The 12,497-nt window shown below is 35.9% G+C and overlaps 1 pseudogene; it reads right to left on the reverse strand.

Moving 5' to 3' along the window:
* LOC122723986 overlaps positions 1-12,497 on the reverse strand; it is a 56,869-nt pseudogene that overhangs the window by 38,203 nt on the left and 6,169 nt on the right.

The following is a 12,497-nucleotide window of genomic DNA, read 5'->3' on the forward strand; positions in this document are numbered from 1 at the left end:
TAGATTTAAAACTAGAAGGCAAAGAAGAAAGGTTAATATCAGTGTCAGCAAATAAAATTTCCTTGTATCTTATAAGCAACACGGGCTGCCCTAAAGAAATAGCACTCTTAATCTCTCTTGCTCTCACATAAAATGTTTGTTTTGCCCTCCCCTCTTGCATCTTTTCTCTCACCAATGGGCCATTTATTGGTCTTGATTCTTTTCCAGCCTCTTTACCCTCAGACTCACACTTTTCTCTCATTGTTTCCACAGAACTCAAGCTCTCACTTCCCTTTACATCCAAGGCCGAAGCCTCCCTCTTCCTCTCCAGCATCTTTATTTGATCCGCATATACCTCTTGAGGTGATAAAGGAGCGAGTATGACCTTCTGTCCTTCATAAGTGAAGGAGTACTTGTTATTGAACCCATCATGTTGCACCTTTCTATCATATTGCCACGGCCTACCCAACAACATATGACTTGCTTGCATAGGTACCACATCACACAAGATCTCATCCTTGTACCTACCAATAGAAAATGGTATAACTACTTGGCGTGTAACCCTAACCTCACCACAATCATTCAACCATTGCAATCTGTATGGCTTAGGGTGTTTAATAGAAGTCAAGCCCAATTTCTCCACCATATACACACTAGCGACATTTGTGCAACTACCTCCATCAATAATGAGTGTACACACTTTTCCATTAACCAAACACCTAGTGTGAAATATGTTTTCCCGTTGTTCTAGACTTTCTTCCTTAACCTGGATATTCAAAGCACGCCTAGCAACAAGCATCTCACCACGTTCAGCAAGAAACACATTATCAACAACCACATCCGAATCATCACAGTCATTATGAGCATCAATCAATTCAGTCATATTAGCATGTATCTCATCATCACTATGATCGGAATCAGACACTACACCCCCATCAGCAGTTGCTATCATAACTCTTTTATTAGGACATTGAGATGCAATATGTCCTTTTCCCAAACATTTAAAACATTTTATCTCTCTACTAGGGTTAGAAGAGTTAGAAGTACCTGACTGTTCCTTGCTATTCCTTTGGGAAGGTCCTTTGTTAGTGGGGACCGAATCTTTGCCCCCTTGGATTGGGCTTTTGTAATCATTCTTTTCTCCACTTCTATAGCCTGGAAATCCACCACCACTAGTTGAGGACTTGTATGTGAGTTTAAGATTATTTCTGCCCTTGTGTCGCCTTTCTATTTTCATTGCTTTATCAACCATATCCTCCATGGTAAGCCTATGATTGCAAGTGTTGCACCAAATCTGTCCCATATGAGTTGAAGCACGCCCCAAATACATATGGATTATATGAATATGATTTTGAACTCCTTTTAGATCCATTTGAATGACATAAGTTTGCTCCACACCATTGTTAGAAATTTGCTCTATTGGATCCGTATCATTCTATCCTTCTTTAGAAAAGATTCGTGGCATATGAATATCTGTGATATTTAATTTATGAAATACGTCTAAATATCAGTTAAATGTTGCCTTGTTAGATGAGGTTAGTGGCATATGAATATCTGTGATATTATATTGTATTCATACTATAAATGAATTTTAAGTATTTTAAAATGTGTTTAAAAAAATATTTTAGAAATGTTTTAAGATTCGACCGCTGAATATGGCTTTTCCGGCTCATCTATAAATTGAGCTCAACCTGAAAATGGAGAGAGGTTTTCTTCATTTCAGGCAGCGGTAAGCATATGTTAACCCTTGATATTTTCTCACTACATTTCTCTTAAAACTCTCAGAAATTTATGATCTTCTTTTACGAGGATTGGCTTTATCTACAATCATTTTTTCCTATTTCTAAATTTGTTTTTGTTTTCTTTAAGAGGTAAGTTTCCAATTCTTGTTTTTCTATTGATCTAAGAGGTTAAAGTAGGTTTGTCTCTATTTTAGGTTGGTGGTTAGGATGCATGCAATTTCTTTTTTAATTCTTGAAGTTGAGTTTTGTTTTAATCCAAGAATCTCTTTTTTATGAATACATGTTGAAGTTTTGGTTAGTTTTGAGTAGTCCTTTGTGTTATGAGTTGCAAATATATGTTTTTTAGTTGTTGCTTGTGAGTTTAGTTGCATTTTCAGGATTTTCCACATTGCAGGTGAACCTCGGTTCGATCGCCAAACTTGCCTATGAAGGCTACCCTTTAGGCAGTGTATTGAAGCTTGGAATCTTCATCTTTATGGAGTTCTGATGCGGAATCCCAGCCTATTAGAGACTGAAACGACACATACCCTAGTAAAAAGAACTTGATTCAGAAAATAATTCCCCAATCTAAAGCACCCTTAATTAACATGCAATTAAGAACACTTATAATGGATTGATTTTAAGAGGAGCAAGAATAAGAAACATACAAGTTAGTATCAAACCTTATTCGTGATGCAATGTCAAGAACCAAGATCTCTCTTAAGCTCTCAAAGAAGAATCGCATAAAGCAATTGTATTGAATAATTGATAATCTGTGTGTACAATATAGAAAAAGAGATGCCTTATATAGCCTAAATTAGGACCCATGATCTTTGCCACTTCCCACTACTATACATGGACCCATGATCTTTGCCACTTCCCACAACTATGCATGGACCCATGATCTATGCCACTATCCACTACTAGACAACTACCCACTACCAAATAACTACCCACTACTGGTTAACTACCAACTACTAAATAACTACCCACTGTAAATACAAAATTTGAATTGTTAATAAGGACACATTTGGCCTAATTGACTTGGAATGGCCAGATTGTTCTTCAACTTCAAAATGAACTTGCAAATCTTCAACATATTCCTTCATGAATCCTTGAAGTGCTTCCTTCAACCTCTTGGATCTCAGCCTTGTAATTGGTCCTTGAGGCAATGCTAGCTCATCATTTTTGGTGTTGTTGGTCGTGCTTACATCATCCCCTCCCTCTTGAAAAGGATTTGTCCTCGAATCTGTACCAAAATCAAAAGGAGACAAATCAGAAACATTAAAGGTAGCACTTACACCAAACTCACCTGGCAGATCAATTATGTATAGGTTATCATTGATCCGTTTCAGCACTTGATATGGTCCATCCCCTCGTGCATCAAGTTTTGATACCAATTGATGCGGAACCCCAGCCTATTAGAGACTGAAACGACACATACCCTAGTAAAAAGAACTTGATTCAGAAAATAATTCCCCAATCTAAAGCACCCTTAATTAAAATGCAATTAAGAACACTTATAATGGATTGATTTTAAGAGGAGCAAGAATAAGAAACATACAAGTTAGTATCAAACCCTATTCGTGATGCAATGTCAAGAACCAAGATCTCTCTTAAGCTCTCAAAGAAGAATCGCATAAAGCAATTGTATTGAATAATTGATAATCTGTGTGTACAATATAGAAAAAGAGATGCCTTATATAGCCTAAATTAAGACCCATGATCTTTGCCACAAACCACAACTATACATGGACCCATGATCTTTGCCACTTCCCACAACTATGCATGGACCCATGATCTATGCCACTATCCACTACTAGATAACTACCCACTACCAAATAACTACCCACTACTGGTTAACTACCAACTACTAAATAACTACCCACTATAAATACAAAATTTGAATTGTCAATAAGGACACATTTGGCCTAATTGACTTGGAATGGCCAGATTGTTTTCAACTTCAAAATGAACTTGCAAAGCTTCAACATATTCCTTCATGAATCCTTGAAGTGCTTCCTTCAACCTCTTGGATCTCAGCCTTACATCAAGTTCATACTGTTATCTACATATGGTACACGATCATTGAACCTTCTGGCTCGGAAAGGGGCTGATTGTGCCTCATTTTCCTCTTCATAGGATGGATCGTGTGTATCATCATCCCTATGAATGGACTTGCCCTTTGAAGATCTAAGGTTGTCCTCAAGGTTATCCATTCTCGAATTTAGCTTCTGAAAGCTATCCATGAAAACTTTATTATATATCTTTAAGATCAAATGTAGGGTCAGAAGTATCACCAGTATTATGCCCAGACATTATAGAAAAAATTCTCAATTCTCTCAACTCACGTGTTTAATTTTCAAGCACTCACTTGGTATCTCAAAAGTGCACTTCAGAATAAAGACTCAATAAGCCAAGCTTGTATGATTCAAATAATAAGGAAAGCAAGGAAAGACCTAAGAAGAAAAGATAGGAAACAACACTTGATGCAAACTGACCAAAATGAACAAATAGATTGATTTAGCACACAAAAGTTAAATTTCGTGTACTAAGTGTAATTAGATGTTCAACAATGTGCAATTTATCAAACAAATAGATTGATTTAGCACACAAAAGTTAAATTTCGTGTACTAAGTGTAATTAGATGTTCAACAATGTGCATTTTATCAAACTAAATGTAAGGAACCAACAGACAGAAAGACACCAAATTGACAAACTAAGAATCAAAAATTGACAAGACGGATGTGCTTAACACGAAGTTTTCCCTAAGCATGCAATCCTAGGTTAACTGATATTAATATTGACTCAACAAAAACAATTCAAAGCAAGCAAACAAAATAGACACTTAAAACAGCAAGTATTAAGTACAACTGTTTTGTGAAAAATACTACCCAAATTTGCCCTAAACCTACCCCAAACATGTATTTCGAATTCCAAGCCCAGAAATATGTTCAAGGTATATGAAATATGATTTATATCAGTAGATATCAATCAGAATGAAGTTTGAACAAATGACCTAGAGTGGCAGAAATTCTTTTTTTTTTTCTTCTTGTTTTGGTTTTTTTTTTTTTTATATATGGACAGAAGTAAAACACTGGAAATACTATTCTAACAGTATTAGAATAGCAGCATATGAATTAGGGCAGAAAGCATAAACCAAATCACTAAAGATAGTAATTCTACCTAAATAAGAATTTAGGGTAAAATTTGATTTGAACAGCAACCAAATAATGTATTCGACTCTAATAGGTATCCCAAACCAGATTTTCAAAGTGATATATTCAGCCAATAATGGACAAAATTGAATGCAAAGACGCAAATGATAGTTAAGAAATTATTACTAAGCCTAGCTTTGATACCAATTGATGCAGAACCCCAGCCTATTAGAGACTGAAACGACATATACCCTAGTAAAAAGAACTTAATTCAGAAAATAATTCCCCAATCTAAAGCACCCTTAATTAACATGCAATTAAGAATAAGAAACATACAAGTTAGTATCAAACCTTATTCGTGATGCAATGTCAAGAACCAATATCTCTCTTAAGCTCTCAAAGAAGAATCGCATAAAGCAATTGTATTAAATAATTGATAATCTGCCTACAATATGGAAAAAGAGATGCTGTATATAACATAAATAAAGACCCATGACATTTGCCACTTCCCACTACTCTGCATGGATCCATGATCTATGCCACTATCCACTACTGGATAATACCCACTACTGTTTAACTACCCACTACCATATAACTACCCACTACTGGTTAACTACCAACTACTAAATAACTTCCCACTATAAATACAAAATTTGAATTGTCAATAAGGACACATTTGGCCTAATTGACTTGGAATGGCCGGATTGTTTTTCAACTTCAAAATGAACTTGCAAAGCTTCAACATATTCCTTTATGAATCCTTGAAGTGCTTCCGTCAACCTCTTGGATCTCAACCTTGTGATTGGTCATTGGAGCTCATCATTTTTGGTGTTGTTGGTCGTGCTTACATCATTGTACCCATGCAGGCTGGACATATTTTGTTGGGTAGACCATGGCAATTTGATAGGCGTGTCATTCATGATGGGTATAGTAATAGGTTTTCTTTTACATTCCTTGGCGCAAAACATATACTTGTTGACGCGGAACCCTATGGCACAAGCCTCAAACCCACACGCACAAGTAGATAACGGAATCCAAAGATCTGATAAACTCACCTCCTATGGCACCCCAAACTTAGAGAAGCTGAAACACCAATGATCGAAGGATTTAGATGAGAATCCGACAAATGCCACAACGAATAGTTGATAAGTTAGCCAAGATTCCTGGTGCAATTGATGAAAGCAAATCCTCACTCTCACTCAAAGCAATACACGCCAAAGGCATGAAAGAAATTCTGAAAAGTTTGATTAAAAGCTGCCTCTTACAATCGTTTCTTATCCTTATATAGTAAGGAGAAAAACAAATAAAACCATAAACACTCTTCTTGGGTCTGACTTAAACACCTAAGGCCCAAGCCCAATCACACACTAAAATAACACATAAGTATTAAAATATAAGCCCACAACATAGCCCAACACTCTAAAACTTAAAAGATAAAATATGGCCAGAATACAAGCCCAAACAAAACTAAAATAAAACAAATGTTTAAATAATAAAACTAGCAAACCCATCATAACAAAGTTGAATCTTCACAAAATCCTTACTTGATCTTCACTTTAGGCTTTCCTTTATGTAGTTTTAGCCCATAGGTTTGATTAGGCTCCCTCAGCCTATGATTGCAAGTGTTGCACCAAATCTGTCCCATATGAGTTAAAGCACGCCCCAAATATATATGGATTATATGAATATGATTTTGAACTACTCTTGGATCCATTGGAATGATATAAGTTTGTTCCACACCATTATTAGAAATTTGTCCTATTGGATCCGTATCACTTGTACTATTATCTCCTAAAGATGTATATGCAGATCAAGTGAAATTACAACAATCTGCTAAATTGGGTAAGGGAGGTGAGACAAGTAAAAAGAATGAGGGAAAAAAGGCCAGTAGTAAAAAGAAGGTTTCCCCATTCTACGCCCCTGGAACAATTGGACTATGTAGAGGGTTATTGGTGACAAGTCCGTCCGTGATGTGAATTGTTTGTGATGTGATGCATTTCATGATGGCATATGTTTATAAACTGTTTTATAGTTCTGCTCACTGGGCTTTAGTAGCTCACCCCTTTCCCCTAACCCCCAGGTTTGTAGGAGCGTAGGTAGCTATGGGAAAGTCAGCAAGTTTATAGCATAGTCTATGTAATAGATTAGTAGTGGACATGAAATGACATATAATGTAATGTAAGGTATTGAACAGTAATGTAATGAGGATTAGTATTGTGCTTGGCCCTAATGTTTATTGTAAATCCCTATTGTACATGATCTTTATGTAATGTTTTTAACGATGATATATGATGAACCAAGCTTGATATATGAGATGTTGACCCAACTGGAGCATTTGATGAGGGCTCCAGTAAGGGGTTTTATGTATACAGTTTTTGTGCATACACAGGTCAAGTTTGGTATATGAAAAGTTTAAAGTTTTTATGAAAATGTATGATCATGTATGGGATTTTATCAGTTGTACAGGATGTATGTTAGGCTTGCTACGGGTTCCGGCGACCTTAAGTCGATCTGAATCCTAGCGCCGGTAGCGGTCCGGTTTCCGGGTCGTTACACACACAGTCACAAAACCTAATGATCTTCAAAGAAAATTAAGCTCAAAGAAAGCTCCTCCTATATATATGCACACAATATATACATTCAATAACTCCCCGTAAAACTAATGTTTATATTTAACCATGTTCCCAAAAGAGTATGAAACGCTTAACAGAGTTTAGGTAACTAGAAAAGGAAATTCATTTCATTCTATAAATAAAATTCAACTAGCAATTGTAAACGGATAGGCACAAACTTATAACAAGATATGCTAATTACTACAAAAGAAAGTAAAAATAAAATAAACACATAACAACAAATGAACAAACAAACAAACAACAAACACTTACTACTCCCCCTTTTTATCATCAGCAAAAAGAAAACAGGGGTGATCATCCAAAAAGACTAAAAAGGAAATAGTTCATATGTCATGCAAAAAGTTTTCAAAGAATAGATAATTAAAATCAAAGGTCTTGGGGTTTATCTTTGCTTATAGACTTTGCTGCTTTGCCTCTTTGGTTTTCATTTCATATTTGCAACTTCTTCTGAGTTTGGCCTTGGGAGGTGAGACAATTAATAATTGTTTGAGCTTGAATCATCAAAAGTAGAAGATTCCTTAGCAGCTTCCTTTTTTGTGCTTGAAATATTTGAATTGGAGTAGCATCCTTATCCACAACAAAGGAAGGCTCATTATATTTAATCTTTAGTGGAACAAGTAGGACATTTTCTAGTGGCAACCTTTGTTATTCCCTTTTGTTTGGTAATAAGAAAAAGAGGCAGAGCAAGGTTCATCAGGATTTTTTAAACCAAGCTCTAAAATAGATTCTACATTTAAATGTGTAGGTGCAACATCCTTAGATGAAACTGGATTAGCTGATGGTTTTTCAGAGGTTTCTGTTTCTTTAGGATTTGGCATACTGGTATGGTGAACAAGTGTAGGCATAGTTTGGTCTTTGAAGGAATCTTTAGGGTTAGCTTTTTCAGGAGATGGAATTGTGGTACAATCATGACTTTTTTATGGAGATGCAACTGGAGTAGGATGAATGGTTTGAAGAGAATCAAGCTGGGTGAAATGTTCTTATTTTGCTCCTGTTCCTTCCTGAGCTTGAGTAGATGATGAATTGTAAAACTCATTACTTATTCCATATTAATTTCCATGATTTTGTTATAATTTTGATAGTAAACAATTGGAGTTTTACTTGGATTTTGATTTTGGACAGGTTTGGATCTAAAAGTGTAAAAGGGAATCATCATAGACTATTTCAAAACTGTTTTAGGATGAAAGATACTGCCTTACCCAAGGCTGTGACCCAAGCTCGATGAACAGACTGTAGAGTTTTTATCTTGATAGCTCTACAAAATTTAAATTATTTTAGATAGCTACAAATACAATTAGATCAAGGATTAGGATAACAACCTGATCAGACCAAATTTAGACCATTTGATCATGTTTTTATTAATGTTAATTTACACTTTTTCTGCCTAATTCTGTGCTTTTGATCTCATTTTGCAGAAAATGGTGTAAAGAGGTAATCTGGTGAAAATACTCTGAAAACTGCCTAAAAAGGATAAAGGAGAACAAGTTGTTTGCCCAAGTCAAGTTGCAGCTGAAGTGAAGATAAATAAGGAAAGTGACAAGTAAGGAAAGTACATTCACCAAAGTAATTTGAATTTCAAATTTCAAATCTTCAAGAAGTCTTTCCCTTATTGAAGAAGCCAAATCTCAAGAAGATGTACATTCAAAATTCAAAATTCAGCTTATTTAGGAAGCCAAATCTCAAGAAGACATACTTACCACCCAAGTAATCATGATTCAAAATTCAAAATTCAAAAGAAGGCTCCACCTCATTAAGGAGACCTAGGGCAACACTTTCAACTATAAAAAGACACATAAGGAGCCACCCCATGCCTTTTCTTATCTCCTTTGGACACACATATGGGATTATAAGTGGCAGCACCTCTCCTTCCTCTCCAAGTGTCGATTGGTTCCTTTCCTCTTCTCTTTCTTTTTGTTTTGTTTCAGCCATGAGTGGCTGAAACTCTTTTTTCTAGTTGAAGATTAGGTGAAACTTTAGTTGTTTTATGGATTGGGAGATCTGAACATACATTGTTTATCTTTCGTTTTTCAGTATTTATGCAGGTTCATGCTTGATTCCATTATTGCTTTGTTGTTTAGATCTACGTTGATTCTTGATTGCAAAGTAATAATTTGTTCGTTTGGATAGTTTTGAGTCCGTAATTGCTTGGATTATTTAAATACAAGAACACTTGGTGTAAAAACTAAGGAAATTGCATGATCTAGCGATATCACCATACGTTTGGGTAGCTAGAATTAGGTCTCTCAATTTCTTAATGCAATTGATAGTTGTTAGATGCTAAAGGCCCAAGTGATACAGATCCAATAGGACAAATTTCTAACTATGGTGTGGAGCAAACTTATATCATTCCAATGGATCCAAGAGTAGTTCAAAATCATATTCATATAATCGATATATATTTGGGGCGTGCTTTAATTCATATGGGACAGATTTGGTGCAACACTTGCAATCATAGGCTAAGGGAGCCTAATCAAACCTATGGGCTAAAACTACATAAAGGAAGGCCTAAAGTGAAGATCAAGTAAGGGTTTTGTGAAGATTCAACTTTGTTATGATGGGGTTTTTGATCACATGTTGGTCCTGGGTTCCGCATCAGTTGGTATCAGAGCCAAAGTGAGGTAAATTCTGATTTATCTTAGGATCTAGGGTTTTTGGGTTTTCCTTTTCTTTCCTGTTCTTTTCGGCGAAAGCTTGTGTGTCCATGGCTGCACCTTCTTGATTATTAGTTATAAAAAAAAAAAAAAAAAAAACCGAAATCCTTAAAAAAAAAAAAATCAAAAATCAAAAATCGCCTTTACCTTATTTATCTTGATCTGGCCTATATTGTGGTATGTTTGCTTTTTGGTCCATATTGCCTTACCTATCTCAATTGATTGCTATAATTTGTGGGAATCAATTTTGAATTTTGAATTTGGTTGAATCCAGATTAGGAGATAAAAGAATTTCTGCCTATTTCCTAAAGTGCACATTTAAGGCAATTGGATCTAAATCGATTTGGTGTCAAATCCTTTTTTTTAATGCCCATTTTCGTCCATATTTATGATCTGAGAGAAATTTATATATATATATTTTTATTCTATTTGTGGTGTTTTGATACTTGCCTTTTTTGGGTAGATTTAAATAGATCCATATTTAATTTGCATTGAAGTGAATTATATTCAAACTTTTGTCCAGATTCGTCTTTATTTCAATTCAAAGTTTCTTTTTGGTTTAAGCTTGCTTTTACTTCCTTGACATTGCTGGAGTATTGTTTGCTTGTGGCTATACTCTAGGTAATATTTTTCAAGTAGCACAAAACCTAGTTCATGTGTTACTTTTCAAATTGTCAGTGTCTTCTTTCTAGTTTTTGCGCGCTTCGTTCTTTCTTTAGGTTTTCTTTTTTTGTTTCATTAAACGCACCTTGTGGTTGGTTGGTTGACCTTAGTTTTTGAAGTGCAATTTAAGAATCAACAAAAGAGTGGTAAGTGTGCAGACACTTGAGTGCTTTCCTTTCTAACACAATATTTGCTAGTTCTCTTTGTTCTTTGTTGATTCAAGGTAGGATGAGTAAAGATCAGAATATCTCACCAGCGTCCGCTTCTACAAGAATACCTCAAAGAACTCATAATTGCAATAATGACTGTGATGATTCGGATGTGTCTGTTAATAATGTGTTGCTTGCTGCACATTGTGAGATGCTTGTTGCTAGGCGTGCTCTAAATATGCAGGTTAAGGAAGAAAGCCTGGAACAACGGGAAAACATATTTCACACTAGGTGTTTGGTTAATGGAAAAGTGTGTACTGTTATTATTGATGGAGGTAGTTGTGCAAATGTGGCTAGTGTGTATATGGTGGAGAAATTGGGCTTGGCTTCTATTAAACACCCTAAGCCATACAGATTGCAATGGTTGAACGATTGTGGTGAGGTCAGAGTTACACGCCAGGTGGTTATACCATTTTCTATTGGTAGGTATAAGGATGAGATCTTGTGCGATGTGGTACCTATGCAGGCAAGCCATATATTGTTGGGTAGGCCGTGGCAATATGATAGAAAGGTGCAACATGATGGGCTCAATAACCAGTACTCCTTCACTCATGAAGGACAGAAGCTTATACTCGCTCCTGTATCACCTCAAGAGGTATATGCCGATCACATAAAAATGCTGGAGAGGGAGAGGGAGGCTTCGGCCTTGGCTACAAAGGTGAGTGAGAGCTTGAGTTCTGTGGGAAAAATGAGAGAAAAGAGTGAGTTTGAGGGTAACGAGGCTGGAAAAGAATCAAGACTAGTTCAAGGAGGGAAGATGGAGAAAGAAAAGGAGAAAGAAGAGGCTAAAGTTCCAATGTCAACTTCCATAGAGATTCAAATTGAAGAGGAAGTTGTAATGCATGCATCTAATGTAGTTGTTCTTGAAAATTCCATTAATGAGCTTATAGAAGAGGTTGTGAATGATGGTGGACATGGGGAGCACATGATTGATGAGGTGGAGGAGGTGAATAAGACTGTTTTGGAAGTTGTAGAGGAGAATGGGTCACATCCACATGATCTTGTAGTTCATTTGTTCTTGATGTGCAGGTTGTTGATGAAAACATCCATGATGAAAGTTTTATACTGTTTCCACCTATTCAAAAGGAGGTCTTTGAAGATACATGGGTGCCTAAAGCTTTCCTTCTTGACATAAATATCAGCAAGATTCGAGGACGAATCTTTTCTAAAGAAAGAGGGAATGATACGGATCCAATAGGACAAATTTCTAACTATGGTGTGGAGCAAACTTATATCATTCCAATGGATCCAAGAGTAGTTCAAAATCATATTCATATAATCGATATATATTTGGGGCGTGCTTTAATTCATATGGGACAGATTTGGTGCAACACTTGCAATCATAGGCTGAGGGAGCCTAATCAAACCTATGGGCTAAAACTACATAAAGGAAAGCCTAAAGTGAAGATCAAGTAAGGGTTTTGTGAAGATTCAACTTTGTTATGATGGGCTTGCTAGTTTTATTATTTAACTCTCCATTCCT

The sequence above is a fragment of the Manihot esculenta genome, chromosome 7, assembly GCF_001659605.2.
Source record: "Manihot esculenta cultivar AM560-2 chromosome 7, M.esculenta_v8, whole genome shotgun sequence".
Taxonomy (NCBI): domain Eukaryota; kingdom Viridiplantae; phylum Streptophyta; class Magnoliopsida; order Malpighiales; family Euphorbiaceae; genus Manihot; species Manihot esculenta.